Here is an 18049-nt window from a genome sequence, read left to right as displayed (position 1 = left end):
TTAAATAGATAAATACATACTTAAATACATAGAAAACATCCATGACTCAGGAACAAATATCTGTGTTCATCACACAAATAAATGCCCTTACCGGGATTCGAACCCAGGACCGCGGCTTAGCAGGCAGGGTCACTACCGACTGAGCCAGACCGGTCGTCAAAGTCAAATGTATGTAATATTTCATTCTAGTAAGTAATCGTTTGGGGAAGCTGTTCACTATCTTCATGATAGAATTCATGATAGAAATTAATGTAATTTTCCACGATGTTTCTGCTATCGAGTAACGTATTCTAAAATGCAAAACTTCATGGTAAAGACCCGTAATAAAGCTAGTATTTGACGGAAGCCAACCATCTAATTATGAAAGCCAATTAACTGAAATATTCGAGCATCATTCTAAATTGTCTCTAATCGCCTCGGCGATGTAATTGGTAATATCATTTCAGTACCTCCATCACCATTATAGACGAAGTCATGAGCAAAGTTTGGAGAACCGTTGAGGTTCGCATTACACTCATTACGTCGCTCTTTTCAGCTGGCATTACAAAGATCTCTCGAGGGAATGCTAAAATTCTTGTTCATATTTCTGGAAAGAAGCTACTCAAACTGAAACTAGATATCCACTTTGAAAAGTGCAGTCTTACTTGGACTCATTTATCACTGATGCATAGAAAAATACTTCAGATTCAAAAATAATTCTAAAAAAATTCAAGTTACATTACTTGCGTCGTCTGTGAGCGAAAAGTTTGTTTTTTGCTTTAAAAACAGAGCCGAAGGCGGCAGAATGTATTACGGGACCTTTACGCGTCGATAAGTAAATATAACCCTCGTCCGTGCGAGTTATGAACCCTTGCAGAGTGCACAGGTATATTTTTTCACAGCGTTTGAACGAATTCTGAATGGATAATCTTTTCTGAAAACTGATTTTGCTGCTGGGTTGGAATTTAAATGTTTAATGAGATCTGACCGTCAGACATTAATTACTTTAAGCTTCTAATGCCGATGAGGTTTTAGATTATTCAAAGCGAAATCAGATAGGCACTTATAAAATAAATATCAGTTTTCAAAATAGTATAATGCATTAGATTGTCAAATTGTGACTTTGTTTGTGCACAAAAGAAATCCAATACCCTTAACGGTAACCATATCCATGTTTGAACATTACCCTAAAGGGTTGATGGCTGAAATAAAGCCGCGAGGGTAACCTCTAATATATTTTCGGAAATGAGAATAGTAGTGCCGCTTCTAAGTGTCACTTCTAACCTTTCCTCCATCTGTCGGGCCTCCCCGGGGGAGGCCGGGCAGCCTAGCCGAAGCTATAATTGTTGACGCTTCGCGGCGATCGAAACGCAGTCAGGCTCTGTCGCTCCACTATAGAAGAGCGATAAGGAGAGCTAGCTACGAAGAGCAAGCGATTGTAACATTGGCTAGGTACCCGGAAATATCGATTGTAGCGCCTACCTGTTGGGCGGTGGCGGTGCACGGCCGTACCGAACGCGAAATTGGAATAAATGAGTAAATATATTTAAAATTGGAGTGCGTCGAGATTTGAGTGTCTGGTGCGTATAGTTTTCATTTATAAACGTAATGAATAACGCTATTTCAGTAACAAGAACTATAATGCCTACCGTGTTAATAAATCATAAAATGTTTTTACTTTTTTGGTATTTCAATATATATGGAATATGTTGCGGATTATGAACGCTACCAGGAAATACTTTAATATGAAATGTTTTTCAAAAACATAACTTTTAAAATTTCAGCTTCAGGCGTGTTACTTATTAATAAAAAAAAACGGATAATAATGTTAACTACATACATGATACAGGCAGTGCTAACTGCACCGATCAATTACATTTATTACATTAGACTTATATTGACCGGGATATAGACCGTGATTACCTTTTTGATTTTTGTCGAGCTCCCGATATTTCGACGCAGTTGCATGCATCATGATCACGGAAAACTGACGAAGGCGGGTGGATGTTAAAGTTGTATAGACAGCGCGCGATCTACCCTCCTTCGCGTTCGGCTGCGTTCACTTTCAGCGTTACCACTGGTCGCGTTCACACTCGATGGTCTGTCCAAACACACTACACTCACAGTGTCACTACGTTTGTTCAATTCTGACTTCACCGGTTTTTTACACAAACAAATCACTGGATTCCATACATTAGATAGTTTGAAGCCATCCTCACGATTGAAATTTTTATATTTGTGAATCTCAATGGCTTCTCTTACCAATCTCGGTATGTAGTGGCGTTCCGTCGAAATTACCTTAGGTCTATATCCCGGTCAATATAAGTCTAATGAAAATAACCGTGAATCATTCAAAACTCTTACATTTATTACATGTCCACACGATTCCAAGTATTGGTGAACCACGGGCTATAGAACATCATTTAAATGTTAATTCATTAATTGCGACTCATTTTGGAGTCTAAAATAAATAGGTGGACGAATATTGACCGACTTTAATTTTATTATTCAATATTTACAATCGACTTTTCACGATAATTAAATTACTTTGTTGCGGTATTTTGAAATAAATTAAAAGATTGATGATGACTTCTGTTTGTTTTTAGTTAAATTAAGTAATAGGTTACAGTGACCGTTTTCCACCAGGCGGGCCGTACGCTTGTTTGCCACCGACGTAGTATAAAAAAAATAGTGTTATTTTTATGTATTATGTTTTTTTTTTAATCTGTGTGGGGTTTGAACTTGATATTTCAAGCAGAACCAAATATACCAGGGGCAAACAATATTAGATTAATGGTTTGTTAATCGAAGTATCAAAAAGCATTATATGTATAGCCAGCTTTGTAAAATATAAGATTATGTAATATAATATATTATATTATATAGGTCGAGTAAGTGAAAAAGAGCAGGATCAGGATTCAGGATCAAATAGTGTGTAATATATTAAAATTAGTTAATAGGCTGCCTGAACTCCTTAGCTGTTATATCGCTTAATTTTACTTCTATTGTTAGTTTTATTTGAATTATAGTGAACTTCGTTTCTTTCTTAATCCTCCTGTGAACTTTATCCACAGTTCGAATGAAAATGTAAATTATATGTGTACTTATGTTTAGTTTATTTAGTATGCTTTCTTTTATTTCATTTGTTTTGATTTTACTGTTGTAATTCTAGCAGCGCTCACAGTCTCTGCTTAGCCTCGAGGTTGACTGATAAAGAATGCTTTAAAGCATTAAGTCCGCCTTTTTGTACTGTAAGATTTTTCTTTTGTGCAATAAAGATTAAATAAATAAATAAATAAATAAAATGAAAATGAAAATTTATTGATAACATTCAGGTTACAAGTCAATGAGTAGGTAATTACATAACATTTAATAGATTATCAATAAGTAGTAGGCATATAAAATAACACGCTATATACCGTATATAAAACGATTTTAACTTAATGTAAAATAGTCATAGTTCCAGATTTGGTCAACGTTCCTGCGTAGTGGGAAAAGCTTTTCCGTCGTATATTTTTCCGGAAACCTTCGTATTTGTCATACTAGTTCAGACAGTGTCAGTACATCTTGTACTGACTCTGACTGAAATAGCGTGACACGTTCGTACGTTTCCGTAAAAATACGAAGGAAAAGCTTTTCGTACTACATCTGTACGTCTTGTTCCATCGATGTTTCATTTAATTCATAGAACTCGGTACCTCTACCAAATTCGACTCCATCTGAGTTCAAAGCAGTCCCCTAGACGCGACCACTGTATATCGAATAAATCTTAAATTCCTTTAAATCGCGTGTTTTATCCAACGGGGGATAAAACTTTTTCAATTTCCATTCAAATGCCAGCATAGCGGCACTTAGCGCGAAAGTATTGTCGAAAATTTATCCTGAAAATATTTTAAGTAACTTTGACGTCGAATTTCAAGCGTAATCCGCGGAAAAAGCTTCATACAGAGATAAAGGGTATTGAGTTTAGTTTGCACGATACGGCCTCTAAAGCAACAACGTAGCTTTGAAATTTTCATTATAATAAATTTTAACAATTTATATTTTATGCTTTTGGAGAAGCTAACTACCAAAATATGAATTTGGTAGCATTAGGGGCATCACATTTTCAATGTTAAATTTCTCCGTGAAAAACTATTGTAAAAAATATACTTTTTCAAAATTCTAAAGGGTTCAAGATTATCGTGTTTTGGTATTTATATTTAATTTGATAATTACAAATCCAATTAAAATCAAAGAATATTGCTTTTATCAACTTTCTAAATCTTGAACGCGTTTCATGTTAAATACCAACATAAACAAAATCAGTCACATATAACTTGAACATAAATAATGTTAAATCTGAAGGTCAAAGAATAAAAAAAGGCAACGCGATCGAAACCTAAAACCTTTCTAGATATAATGTTACACAGCTATGAAAAATGAACTTCATTTAAAAACTACACAAAAGACTCCATTAGTAAAAAAATATTTCTTACTTAAAAATTCATTTTAGAAAAACGACAATCATTAATTAATAACGTGCCTAAGTGTACGTATTGTACAGTCTGACGCCAAAAGATCAGCTTAGGTACATATACTTATAAAAAAATATATATAACTTTTTGAATTTGATTGTTTTAGTTCTACATTTAAGAGTTCAAAACTCGAATATAATTTGTACTTGTACAAATACACCGAGACAGACGAGGATAATGCAACAGAATGTCACAAAAACACGTATTCAATGCATCTTGGAACGCACTCAAGTGCACTTAACTAAGTGTCACTCGATTCAAGTTGTTCACCCTGCCCTAAATCTTCTATCTTTTTCTAGTTCGCGAAGCGTAAAAGAGAAAAACTAAGTCACTTAAAGGTCGTTTCACACTGTCATATGCTTCCGAGGTTGGCAGATATTGCTTTGAATCTATTTCAGTTCAATGGGAAAAGGATTTCTCAGAATGGATGGTAGCGCCGACATGATAAAAAGTTAGTATATTTTAGCGTGCTTCGTCATCGTCGAGTGCAAGTTAGCGAGTGAATAAAATAGGGGTAGATTGTAATCTTACGGTTACAATAGGGGACTGAACAATTATTTACTTGTGTCGACACGGATGACAAAAGATAATACCCATGTTGTATCCTCACATCTTGGTTGCTTACGAGTATAATAATTATCTAAATTAACCAATTTCGTCTTATAATAAAGTTGGTGGATCCATAAACATTCCCTGTATATGACAATTATTGACGCGGGGTTCGAAACGCAGTCTGGCTCTGTCGCGACACTAAAGAAGAGCGATAGAGAGAGCTATGATCAAAACGCTTACGATGCGACGTTGGGTAGGGACCCTGTCTCCAAGTTAGTGTTTAATATATTAGCTAAGAGTTGTGGCCATCGAATCTCTGCCAAAGTTGCGATTCAATGGCAAGTGAAACACGGTTGAGAGGCATGACACGCTTAGACGCACCCGGGTGGGGTGGCCCCTTTATTTGCCGTCCTCGGCGCACCCTCGAATGCAGGGGAAAGATAAATTCAAGTCATTGGATATGGTAATGCATTACTATCCCGCACGACAGGCTTAGTGTAAAGCTACAGAACGGGCAAAGTTTTTTCTACGTCAGAATTGTTTAAAGATTTATGATGTACCTACATATTGATAAAGGAAAGAGTAAGAATGCGTGATTTGCTTACAAATATAGGTAGCAATTGGTGGATACCTCAAGCCATTTTTTATTTTATTTTTTGTATGAGGAACACAAACACAATTCAAAAGCCACGGCCTGTTGTCACCTTTTATTAAATTATTATACACTAGCATTTGCCCGCGGCTTCGCTCGCGTTAAATTCGAAAATTGCGGAATGCTCCATACAAACTTCCACCCCCCATTTTAGGGAAGTAGATGTTAGAAAGAGACAAATAAAATAGCCTATGTCACTCTCTATCCCTTCAACTATCTCCATTTTAAAAATCACGTCAATTTGTCGCTCCGTTTTGCCGTGAAAGATGGACAAACAAACAGACACACACACTTTCCCATTTATAATATTAGTATGGATAATAGCCTTTTGTAAATACGGCCAATAAAAGTATAATAAAATTGGTTAACTACTGTTGATTACTTATTTTTGTTTTCCTCAAGACTTAACGAACGAAACAAACTTTCCTTGTTCACGTAACTACGAGCCGGACGCAATCATGCGAGTCCATATACTAGTCTTAACAAGCTAGTTTTACGGCCCACCTTTCCTTGAGTTATGGGGGTGCTAAACCCAGCTAACTTCCTCCAGTGGTCGGACACTGAGCCGATTAGGCATTCGACACGCATTGCCACGTAGCAAATATTAGGGTTAGTACAAGTTAAGGACCCTTTGCCTACAACTACGATAGATAATTTTACTTGATTTTTGACAACCCAAAATAATCGAAAGAGACAGCATGATTGGACTCTGAACTGCTGTCAAACTTCGCTTTCGTAGGAAGTGTTCGTTCTGTACGTTATTTTTTATTATGTGCTTCTACTAGGTATTCGTCTATGATGGTCAAACAAATATGAGAATAAAATGTTTATTGTGTTCCTTTGCCCGGTTTTAACATGCCACTCATATTGGAAGGGTGGAAATGAAATTCAATCTCGTACCTAATATTTATTTGTGCTTCGCGCTTGGGTGATGTTTGATGTCGGATTTCCGGTCCCATGTTTATAATTTTCCTCTTCTAATATATTTGGCTTGGAAAAATCAATTTCTTATTGGTACATAAGTATATACCTACGAGATACACTAATCGTATACATACATAAAAATATAGGTACACTAGCTTTTTGCCCGCGGCTTATTATGTCCTAGTATTATGAATATCATTCAAAATCTGCGTAAGAGTTATTCCTACGTATGCGTCTACATGTGCCTATTAAAAACTAAGTAAAATACAGAAAAAAACATACTTGTATCTACCCAGCATGCCTTGTGGTAACCAACGCTGCGTCGTTACTAGGGCACTAGGCCGCCCTAGTGTATACTCAGCCTAACGACGCACCCATTCAAAGTAACCGCGTTCAATCATTTTTCTTAAATGTTGTATAATAAATAATAACTATTCTGAGTGAGCATCCAAATATGAAGCTAAACAAACTTAAAGTAGTACTTATAGGAATATTTTATACCCACATGAATATACCCAACATACCCCACCGGTTCTTAATGGTTATGCTAACAAATAGGAACATTGTGCTGTTACGAGGGCAGTAGGCCGCCCTAGTGTGCACTCAGCCTAACGACGCACCCATTCAACCCACAGGAGCCGTGTTTAATCACCTTTCTTACAAGTTGTACAGTCAACCAATTGGAACCCTAGGCCACTGTAGAACTAAGTCACAGTGACGTTATAAATCAGATTGTAAGAAACCTCTTACTGCTTATCATTTTGACAAGGCTGTAGAGTGGATTACGCCGTGTCTTGCGTAGGCGACGGTTTCGTCTCACATGGTTGATAAGATTTGAATACAAGCAAGGGTTCCAATTGGTTGACACAACTGTAGGTTGAGTGAGCAACCAAACGGGTTAGCGACAAAAAACAGAAATAGCATTCAACCAAATGACAGGGTATACAAACGCTTACAAAAATATCGTTATCGTAGCTATCTCTATCGCTCTTCCGTATTGGCGCGACAGAGCCAGACTGCGTGTTGATCAATGAGTGCTATTCCTTGCCGGCGGCTATATTTCCGAGCTCATATAACCCGGCAACCTTCAAATCAAGAGTTAACTGGCATCGTCTGGGCAAGCTCACTCCATCGTGGGCCACATCTTCGCCTTTGGCTAGTCTGTGGCCAAGAGTAAGCCCATTTATATTTTTTTTAATCAAGAAATGTATCCTTAAACGAGAAAAGCTGCTAGTAGGGGCTAAGCTCGGATGGGTTTTATTTTTCAGCATTCGCTAGCAATTACATTTCGCAACCACGGCCCATAGATCACCCTCACACATTTAATTGCTTTCTTTTACTTTGCGCGGTTGTAAATTGGGGTTAAGGGGGTTAGCTGCGATGTGATGGATTTATCTAAGGGTTTTAAAGCATGTCGTTGGATTAAGAGTTTAATCTTAGACATGCTGTAGACATCCTGAGGTCGTGAGTTTGGATCCCCGGTGAGAATTCGTGTATACCTGTTTTTTTTTTCGTAAAAAGAAAGGGTCTTATCAGAAATTAAAGCTTAAAAACTTCGTAATTTGGAACGGTGCCTTACCTTGTGAAACGGTGACCTAACGGAAGCTAGTGAACAAACAAAGACATATTTTTCCAGCCTTATGTTATGAAGGAAGAGATTGCAAATGAGTGTTAGGTACGATACGTCAAGTGATTCTTTTTAAATACAAAATTTTTATAACATCTGATTTTTGAGATTAAAATCATTCAAAAAACTATTTGTCAAGAAAACGAAGTGAATAATGTTCCTAATACTTCCCGTAGATAGACATCATCTACAGTATTTCCAGAAAATGACCTCTAATCCAATCGTTTATTTCCGTACAAGAAGAACATAAACGTCATTCTAAGAATAGAATAGAATAGAAAATATTTTTTTGGCATACAGATACATAATAAAAACAAGTAATACTTAATAACTAGTACACCAAATAGGATGCCACTCAGCGAATACCGTGTCTAATAGACGTGGCACTGGTTTTCAGGGCACCCAGAAAATTCAACCCAACCCAAAATAACCAAGTCTTATAACTAAACAGAACGTGAGAGCACTTATACAGAAACTATGTTTGGGCGTGATAGAGAAAGTGTATCTAAGAAAAAGTTCATCAAACGAAAAAAGTAGTTTTTGGGCCAACAGTTTACAATAACATTTTTCTATCTGGATTCATGTTTTAACTACTTATACGATTTCTCATTAATCCCCTTTTATTTCGAGATTCTGTTATCACTATCGTGATTATGAGGATTAATCTGGCAGGTGTTTCACCTTTATAGGCGTGAATCTAAACTGGGCCAAAACGCTGAACAAAATCCTCTCTTTTACGCAGATATGAAATTTCCAGTAAACAGTGCAGGTACAAACCTCAGTTACCTTCTCCGTAGTATAAATAGGGACCAATCGTTCAAGAGATATGGAAGGGAAAAGACGGACAATAAAGGAATAAACTCATTTGTTTAAGAACAATACGTTTATTCTTATAGAGACGCGGTAGCGTGTCAAGCCAGGTTCAAGTAACAAAAGTAGCAAGCAGCACCGTGTGTAATATTACACGAACCGTTTGGAGCCACATTTGACCCCCTTCTAACTCAACTAACCTAACCACAAAATTAAAATTTTGAAAAAACCCCCGACCGCGACATAGTAGACCGATTTTCATGAAACATGGCTAAGAACACTCCCGACTAACTCAGCTTTCAGACAAAAAAAACGAAATCTAAATCGGTTCATCCGTTCGGGGGCTACGATGCCACAGACAGACAAACAGACAGACAGACACGTCGAACTTATAACACCCCGTCGTTTTTGCGTCGGGGGTTAAAAACTATTTCACATAAACGTGTTATAATGCAACGTAAAAAAAAAACAACGCGCGTAGTAAAAGTATGAGCTATAAGCGCTCCTCCTAAATATTTTGTATTTAACGTACAATTTATTTACCACCTACTGAATGGGGATGAACTAGAAGAGGCGATGGCATATTAAAGCCAGTGACAACCAACGACCCAGTGGCTCCTGACTCCATTCTCAAAACTATATTTTGCCGATGCAAGACTGGGTGTGGGGTGCGATGCGGCTGCCGAAAAGCAGGAATTGCCTGCTCCAGTGTCTGTGGTGTATGCTCGGGAGCATGCACTAACGGAGCTCCCATCGAAGTAGAGACGGAAGATAGTTAGGAATTTTATTTATGAATTTATCCCATCAAAGCAATACCGGGCGGTCGTGATGCTTTGCTCGTCAAGTCAGCTACAATGTGATCGGATCGCTGCGCGAGACAAACTGAGCGAGCGCTGCTGTAATGTCGTTCCACACCCCTGCTGGGGTGTGAGTAGCCCCTTCCGCGCTGGGCGCTGTGAGGGCTGTATCTGGTCGCGCCCCATCCTTGTGGGGCGGTCTTACGTCGACGTTTTGAGGACGACTGGAATGAGCGAGAGCCGGCCGCGCGGTGGCTTATAAAGGGCTGCGCGCGCGCGCGGGGTAAGTGATTTTTCACATTATCCGATCCGATATCGGAAGTAGGACCGATATCCCGTACATTTAAGGCGCCGTCTTGGATTTTTGCCTTTGAAATCCTTCCGACATCCGATATCGGATCAGATAATGTGAAAACGCACTAAGGCGGGCTGCTAGTACCGGGCTTATTGAGGAGCGCTTATAGCTCATACTTTAACTACGCGCGTTGGTTTCTTTTTACGTTGCATTATAACACGTTTATGTGAAATAGTTTTTGAGTTAGAAGGGGGTCAAATGTGGCTCCAAACGGTTCGTGTAATATTACACACGGTGCTGCTTGCTACTTTTGTCTGGCTTGACACGCTACCGCGTCTCTATAAGAATAAACGTATTGTTCATAAACAAATGAGTTTATTCCTTTATTGTCCATCTTTTTCCTTCCATATCTCATGAACGATTGGTCCCAGATAAAAAGTGTATAAGACTTTTTTGTAGAGAATTTTATGAAGATTACTTGTGTTTCAGAACATTTTTTGCTATGTGCCACAGTTTAAGAGTTATTCGCGAAAAACTAAAAAAAGGGACCTTTACACCCCCCTCCACCCGTTAGCTCCTCCCCTACCCATCAGTACTTTGAGTATGTGGATTAGAACACCATTCCCTACAACTATGCCAAAATTCGCCTATACACGAATTATTTCCGCCGACGGACAGTTAAATGTCTTCGTTAGGCGTGCTAAAATAATTATATCGATACTGATGGGAGTCCATCGACAGTTGCGGTAAGGGTTATTGGAAATTCATTTAGGATTTAATCCAGGCGTTTAACGGTTACGAGTACCAGGAACCGCGTAACCCATTATTATAAAGAGAAGCTATCTATGCACTAAACACTCGTTGTGTTAAAACTAGCTTTTATTAAGACTTCGTCTAATTTAAATTGGTAATTTCCATAGCGCCTGATAAAAAATAATGACAATCATAGTTCAATTTGAGCAACCGCATAAATCAATTAACAGGCACTGTCTCAGTTTTCCATGTTGTAGGGTAAAAGTGAGATTTTCGGAATTAAAAATATCCTATATAGTTTCTTATATAATTATGTAAATATGTTCATGTAAATAAAGATATTTTAAACTTTCCCGGAACCCAAACTATCTCTGTAGGCTTAACACATGATTGCCGCGAGAGTATATCGCCGCGAGATAGGCTACTCGTCCTTTTGTGATTAATACAGTTAGAAGAAGACGTGTGTTCTATCTCGCGGCAATCATGTGCTAGGCCTACTGTACCGAGATAAACTAACTCTGTTCAGCTGTTTAATCCTGAATACATTACAGACAGACAGATACATTTTCACATTAGTATGGATTTGATTTTTTTTTATTTATCTTGGTTGAAACTTGAACTCATTGCCTATGAATCACTATTCCATAATTAAAATATATCCTGAGATTCCTGAGCTTTACAGAAATCTACGCAGATATTTCTGCTTTCGAGAAATTAAACCGTTATGTTCATTTGAATTTCAAGTGATCTCTCTATGAATGGTATTTTATGTTTGTGGAAAATACAAAATAAGCTTAAAGCATGATTGAAAACATGTAATAAGATCCAAACAAACATATTAAAAGCAGTCATGTTCAACGAAAATCGACACAAAATAATGTTTCATACATTTCGATGTGCTCACAGCAGTTTAACCGTAATTACAGACTAAACATTACAAAACTAATATAATTCATTGTTGAAACAAAGCAACACAAAGACCGTACGTAGAATAATCAATATATATTTTACTAAAATAGGAATGAGTCTACCTGCCTATTCCTTTGTTTAGTATCCAATATTTTATCTAGAAGTACTTGTACTCAAGTAAACGACCACAATAGGTATCTATGAACTTTCGGTAGGTATTTCTTAACTAAATAATGAATAAGAATGTGCACACTAGTTATATTTATTCATAAAACTTAAAGTTGTTATACAAACTTAGCTGAAATAATGATAACCGCTGCTCAAAGAACAAAAGAAATTATTTGTCTTTAGACAAAACTTCAACGTTACTCTGTGAGCCATTTCCATACAATTCTCATAAATTATTTATAGCTCATAACAACCATAATCACCTAATAGCAAAGGTAACTATTCCGTAATATCTATAAAGTAATTTTTGTAAGAGCCATTTTAAATTCATCAACCCCGTAACGCAAGGCAGCACCCGGCCTTATAAATAATTCGCAACCCCATTTTGTACACCTATCCCTTTGTATCGCATTACTTTTAACGGACTCAAGAAAATGTATACCACCAACGCGGAACTTATATCATTGTTTTTATAAATCATAACAATAAAACATATGTTCTTATGATAAGACTTTTGTATGTATATCAGTTTGATCAATATTTGTGTCCTTGACATTAGGCACTCGCATCCGAGGTCTCAATAGCTATTCATATCTCATTATTCAATATTCACCTACCTTGTACACCGCTGCAATATTCCACTATCCAACTCTTCAATATAACACAAGAGTACACACACACAAAATCCTATTGAATATATACACAGTCACATAAGTTGATTGTTTTGTAGGCTTCGTAGCGGCGTAGTCGGAAGTGGCTACGCGGCGTAGCGACGTACGCGGTCGTAGCGGCGCGCGCGAGCGGCGAGACTGTCGAGTCTACTGACGACGCGGACGGATCGCGGGCCGCAGAGTACGCGGGATACGCAGATGAAACACGATGTCGTCATTGTGACGAATTAAATATGCAAAATGCTTGTGAATCTACGTCAGTGAAAATAGGCTAGGGTAAAGGTTTGCTAGTTTACTGTTATAATAGCAGTCAGTCACCATAGCCTATGGGCGTTGCAGACCTGTTAAACACTTAAGTCGAGAATAAAAGGATTTTTGTCATGATAGTCGTATTTTCACTCCTGGCACTATAAGATTATATACAACTGAACCAGCAAAAAAGAAGTTCAAATAGAAACAAATGTCTCGTACAACCAAAATTATAGTTAATTTTTGTCTAGAACCATTAGCTGTCTTTCGTAAATTTAGAAGTGAAAATAATTAGAAGTCTGAAATCTTTATTTATTTATTTAAGAAAGAAACAAATGGTCTTTTACAACAAATATTGGTATTTTACAAAAACATTAGTACATAGTATTTTTGAAATCTAAACCTCCAGGTTTCATTTATGTTTTGACAAATACAAGTGTGTAAAGTCTATACGAAACTTGTCAATGGTTAATGTACGGGTATCATAAGTTTATTCCAACTTATTTCTTCATAACTTCCTGTCAAGCAGTTATTTTTTTAACAAATGTACTTTATAAATATATTTTAAAAAAATGCATTCGCAAAAAATAATACCATCAATGCATCTTCAAACTTTCCATACTCTGTGTTCCAAGGATCCACTTTTGCGCCTGCGCGCGTGACGTCAGAGCGTCGCGCCCCGCTCTCCTCCTGCTAGCTCCGCTCACCGCTCCGCTTATTATCCCGCCCTCCGCCTCGCTTGTCACTGGAGCGCACCAAGCACTCGCCCACACGCCATCGCGCCGCTAACGAAATTTATTCAACTAATAATAAAAAGCGTAAGACTCGGGACAATACTCTGTGGATGAAATATGCCACTTATTATTGTGAATGGACATGTTTTATTTATAAACGTTCTAAAAGAAAAAAAAATTCTACTGTAATACAGGCGACATCAAATGTTGCGTTTTTAGATACCATTATCTAATAACGTACCTATCTATTGAAAAAAAAGAAAAATGTATACCTATGTCAGAAGAACAATCGAACCGTGACAGATATTTCAACTAGTAGTTTATGATACGAGTAATAAATATAATAATTATATCTCTACTGAGAAAATTACTCTAGGATTAGATATTTTAACCCTCGACGCAAAAACGACGGGGTGTTATATGTTTGACGTTTCTGTCTGTTTGTCTGTTTGTCTGTCTCTCGGTCTCTCTGTCTGTGTGTGTGTCTGTCTGTGGCATCATAACTCCCGAACGGATGATCCGATTTAGATTTAGTTTTTTTATGTTTCATGAAAATCGGTCCGCTATGTCGCGGTCGGGGTTTTTTCAAAATTTTAATTTTGTGTTTAGGTTATTTCCGGTCGCGTTTCGCGTTCTATCATCTGCTACTAGTTATTATGCTACCTGTACCGCGGACTTATCAACCTCATATTCTCACTCGCTAACAAAACAAGTGTTTCATAGTTGCAAATCACAAATAATTATGTCCCTCTCTAATGCATGACACTTATCTCTTTCTCGCTTTTTTAGACTGTCATTTAATAGTGCACGAAACTTGTCTCGATGCTGAGCGCACATAAACAAAGTTGTATACTTATATGTTATATCTCTTAGGGCCACTTGCACCAACGAAAATGGAGGGTTAACCCACCATTTTATATGGAATTTGACAGATGACAGCCCACTAACCCTGAGTTGTAGTTGATGCAAGTGGGCCTTATAAATGTTTACATACCACTATTCTTATAAATACGTACACTTCCTTAAATGTTTTTCTTTTCGCTTTTATGTTGCAATATAATTTTTACATACAAATTTTATTACGCCAAGACAAAGGTGCTTTATTATCCCACTATCGCAATAACGGTCGTGGTATTTCATAAAGACATCACTATTAACAAATATTACATCTTTTGTTTTCATATGAAATACCATACGGAAAAAAGCGAACGCTTGCATGGTTAAAACTATCTCTTATGTTTCACTTACACAAGAAAGAATTAAGACGTCTACGCTTTTAATATCATTTTAGAACGGGAATGTTGAGAGAGAGATATGAGGTTGTAAAAGTAAGGGTAGGGTCGTGTTCTGGGGCTAAGCGGAATGTTGAAAGAGATATGAGGTTGTAAAAGTAAGGGTAGGGTCGTGTTCTGGGGCTAAGCGGGTTTCTATGAGGCTCGTATAAGCGGAGGGACGAAGTTTTCTCAGAGCCCTTTCTATTTGGGGTTGTCATTGCTCCCCCGCTGACCCTCTGTGAGGGGACGCTACATTGCCCTAAGTCACAAGAACTGGGGAATTTTGTAAGCGTATCACAGAGTTTGGATCGAATATTGGATACCTCTAATTAATATTTATTACTTTGTAATAAGACTGCACATATGTATACCTTTGCGTTTATTCATAAAAATTGCTTTGGTGGGTTGGTGTATTGCAATGGTATATTTTTGTTGGCTTCAAAATAACGTTTAGGCGTGGATTTGAGAATCAAATAAAGACAATATTAATGCTCCATTTCCTTCCAAAAATGTATTTTGAACTGTCTTTGTAGGTACAGCCTGGTATAAAAAGGGTAGAAATCAAAAAGTAGCAACATTGTAGTCCATGCTTAATAGATATAGATACACCTCAATGTTGCCACTTTTAAATTATTCTCTTTTTGGTCAAACTATACAACGTACCCGGAGAACTGGATGGGATTTTTTGACTAGATAAGCTCGCTAGTCTTACGCCGTGGCTTGCGTGGGCGACGGTCGCGCGATGGTCGCGCGACGGCGATGCGACGCATACGAAATCAAACCTTATCGATACGTCGCGCGACCGTCGCCCACGCAAGACACGGCTTTACATTTTGTTGAATTTGTATATTCTTTTTAAGATTTTTTTTTGTTTAATGTTTATTTTTATATGAAACTGTATATGGACTCAATATTATTATGAACAATAATTACAACAATACATTTTTCTGATAATTAGATTAGATTAAGATTATAATATATGTAATGACATGTCATAAGAGCTTGTAATTGGGCCTAATTACATGAATAAAAATATTCTTGAGTTTGAGTTTGTAAAAAACTTTGTTCTTATTTACAAAATGTAAACTGTGTTAAATAAATTAAAACATATTTTAATATATTTACTAAAGCTATAGTAAGAAAAAAAAAGAAGAAGCAGAAAGTAGAAGTAGTATTTAGGGTTCTTAAAGGTCGGCAACACACAAGTGACTCCCCTGGGTGGCTAGCCGAATGGCACAATCGCTCACGAAACGCTCACGAAACGAAGCGCTAGTAGATATCTATCTCTATCGCGCTTGCGTATTGGCGCGACAGAGCCAGCGGCGTATCGCTTTCGTTTGGCGTCGGAGAAATGCCATTCGGCTACGGGGCCTGACGTTGCTTATGTGCATGGGCGGCGATGACTGCTTCCTATCAGGCGGCTCATCTGCTCGTTTGCTGCCTATTTCATAAAAAAAGGTAAATTATAAATAAATAAATATTGGGGGACACCTTACACATATCAACTTAGCCCCAAACTAAGCAAAGCTTGCACTATGGGTGCTAGGCGACGATATACATACTTAAATAGATAAATACATACTTATATATGTCGCAGTAAGATAGATAAAGCCGTTATATAGTTATAACCCTAGGGATATAGTTATATGTCGTAACATAGTTAAACGAAAGCGATTAATTGCTATCTTACTAGGAATATAACTATAATACGTTACTAGTTTAGTGATATAATTATATGACTGGATTCAGTTTAGTGAAATGATTGTAGCCAGGATTACGGCGGTGCGGCGGAGGTATTAACCCTAGGGATATAATTATATGCCGTAACATAGCTAAACGAAAGCGATTCCTTACCATCTTACTAGGGATAATATATTAGGAATAATATATTATAATTATAATACGTCTCTAGTTAAGTAATATAGTTACATTACTGGATTAAGTTCAGTAGTATAATTGTAGCAGTGTAGTGCGGGGATGCAGTGGAGACGGGGGCGGGAGCTTACCCGCTACCACAAGGCAGTCGTTCGGCATCAGTTGTCGTTCACGTCACGGTTGAGTTTTCGTGCATAATTATTTATTGAATTTTCGCCACTTTTTCTGTGATATCGTTATGTTACGGCATATAATTATATCACTAGGTTTATAACTATACCTCCGCCGCACGGCCGCACTCCTGCCTACAATCATTTCACTAAACTGAATCCAGTCATATAATTATATCACTAAACTAGTAACGTATTATAGTTATATTCCTAGTAAGATAGCAATTAATCGCTTTCGTTTAACTATGTCACGACATATAATTATATCCCTAGGGTTATAACTATATAACGGCTTTATCTATCTTACTGCGACATATACATAGAAAACATCCATGGCTCAGGAACAAATATCTGTGTTCATCAGTTCATCACACAAATAAATGCCCTGGATTCGAACCCAGGACCGCGGCTTAGCAGGCAGGGTCACTACCAACTACGTCAGACCGGTCGAATTGATAAGTCTTTTAATTAAACACGAAAACTTCACAATTAAACCAAATTATGTTCAAAAACTGAAACATTTGATTATAAATGCATTCGATTCATCAAAGCCGTGCTTTTAGCGCAAGTCATACAGTGATGGCGGCAGATGTGAGCAATTAAGCTTAGTGCTAAAACTGGAATGGCATTTATTATATTAAATTATGTATAATTAATCTTCAGAGCGCCTAAAGCGTTATTTCAAATTTTAATGAGGAAGCAAACTGACATTTTATCATGCCAGGTGGCGCTACTACAACCGCCGTCTCTCACTGTACATCACTTTACAGTTTTTCGAAGATATTTTTCTAACTTTCTTTCTTTTTAATAGTTAGTTCATTTGTAAATATTTATTTTAAGTTACTATTAATTAAATTGTAGTATTTGTCTGTATATTGTAAAAAAATTAATCTTTTTTTTTCTAACTTGACAACATACGAGTTGTCAAGTTACCTCTTACCTTACCTCTTACCCGCTTAAGTATTCATAAACGTTCTTACTCTAAAGTTATCAAGTCGATAAAGTTTGTTTGTCCCTTTCCGACAGGTGTGATAGAAAGGGATAAACGAACTTTACCGTCTTGATAACTTTAATGTACGTTTATGAATAAGGC

The 18049-nt window shown here is 37.2% G+C and overlaps 1 protein-coding gene across 7 annotated transcripts in view; it reads right to left on the bottom strand.

Moving 5' to 3' along the window:
• Positions 1 to 12776, bottom strand: part of LOC125230634 (kazrin) — a 203594-nt gene extending 190818 nt beyond the window's left edge. For all 7 annotated transcript variants that reach the window (XM_048135852.1, XM_048135854.1, XM_048135853.1 and 4 more), the window contains exon 1: positions 12601 to 12776. The gene's annotated coding sequence lies outside the window, so the exon portion shown is untranslated. The remainder of the gene's footprint in view (positions 1 to 12600) is intronic.
• Between the last annotated feature and the right edge of the window lie 5273 nt (positions 12777 to 18049).

The sequence above is a fragment of the Leguminivora glycinivorella genome, chromosome 10 (assembly GCF_023078275.1).
Source record: "Leguminivora glycinivorella isolate SPB_JAAS2020 chromosome 10, LegGlyc_1.1, whole genome shotgun sequence".
NCBI lineage: Eukaryota > Metazoa > Arthropoda > Insecta > Lepidoptera > Tortricidae > Leguminivora > Leguminivora glycinivorella.
This window is presented reverse-complemented; position numbering and strand designations above follow the sequence as displayed.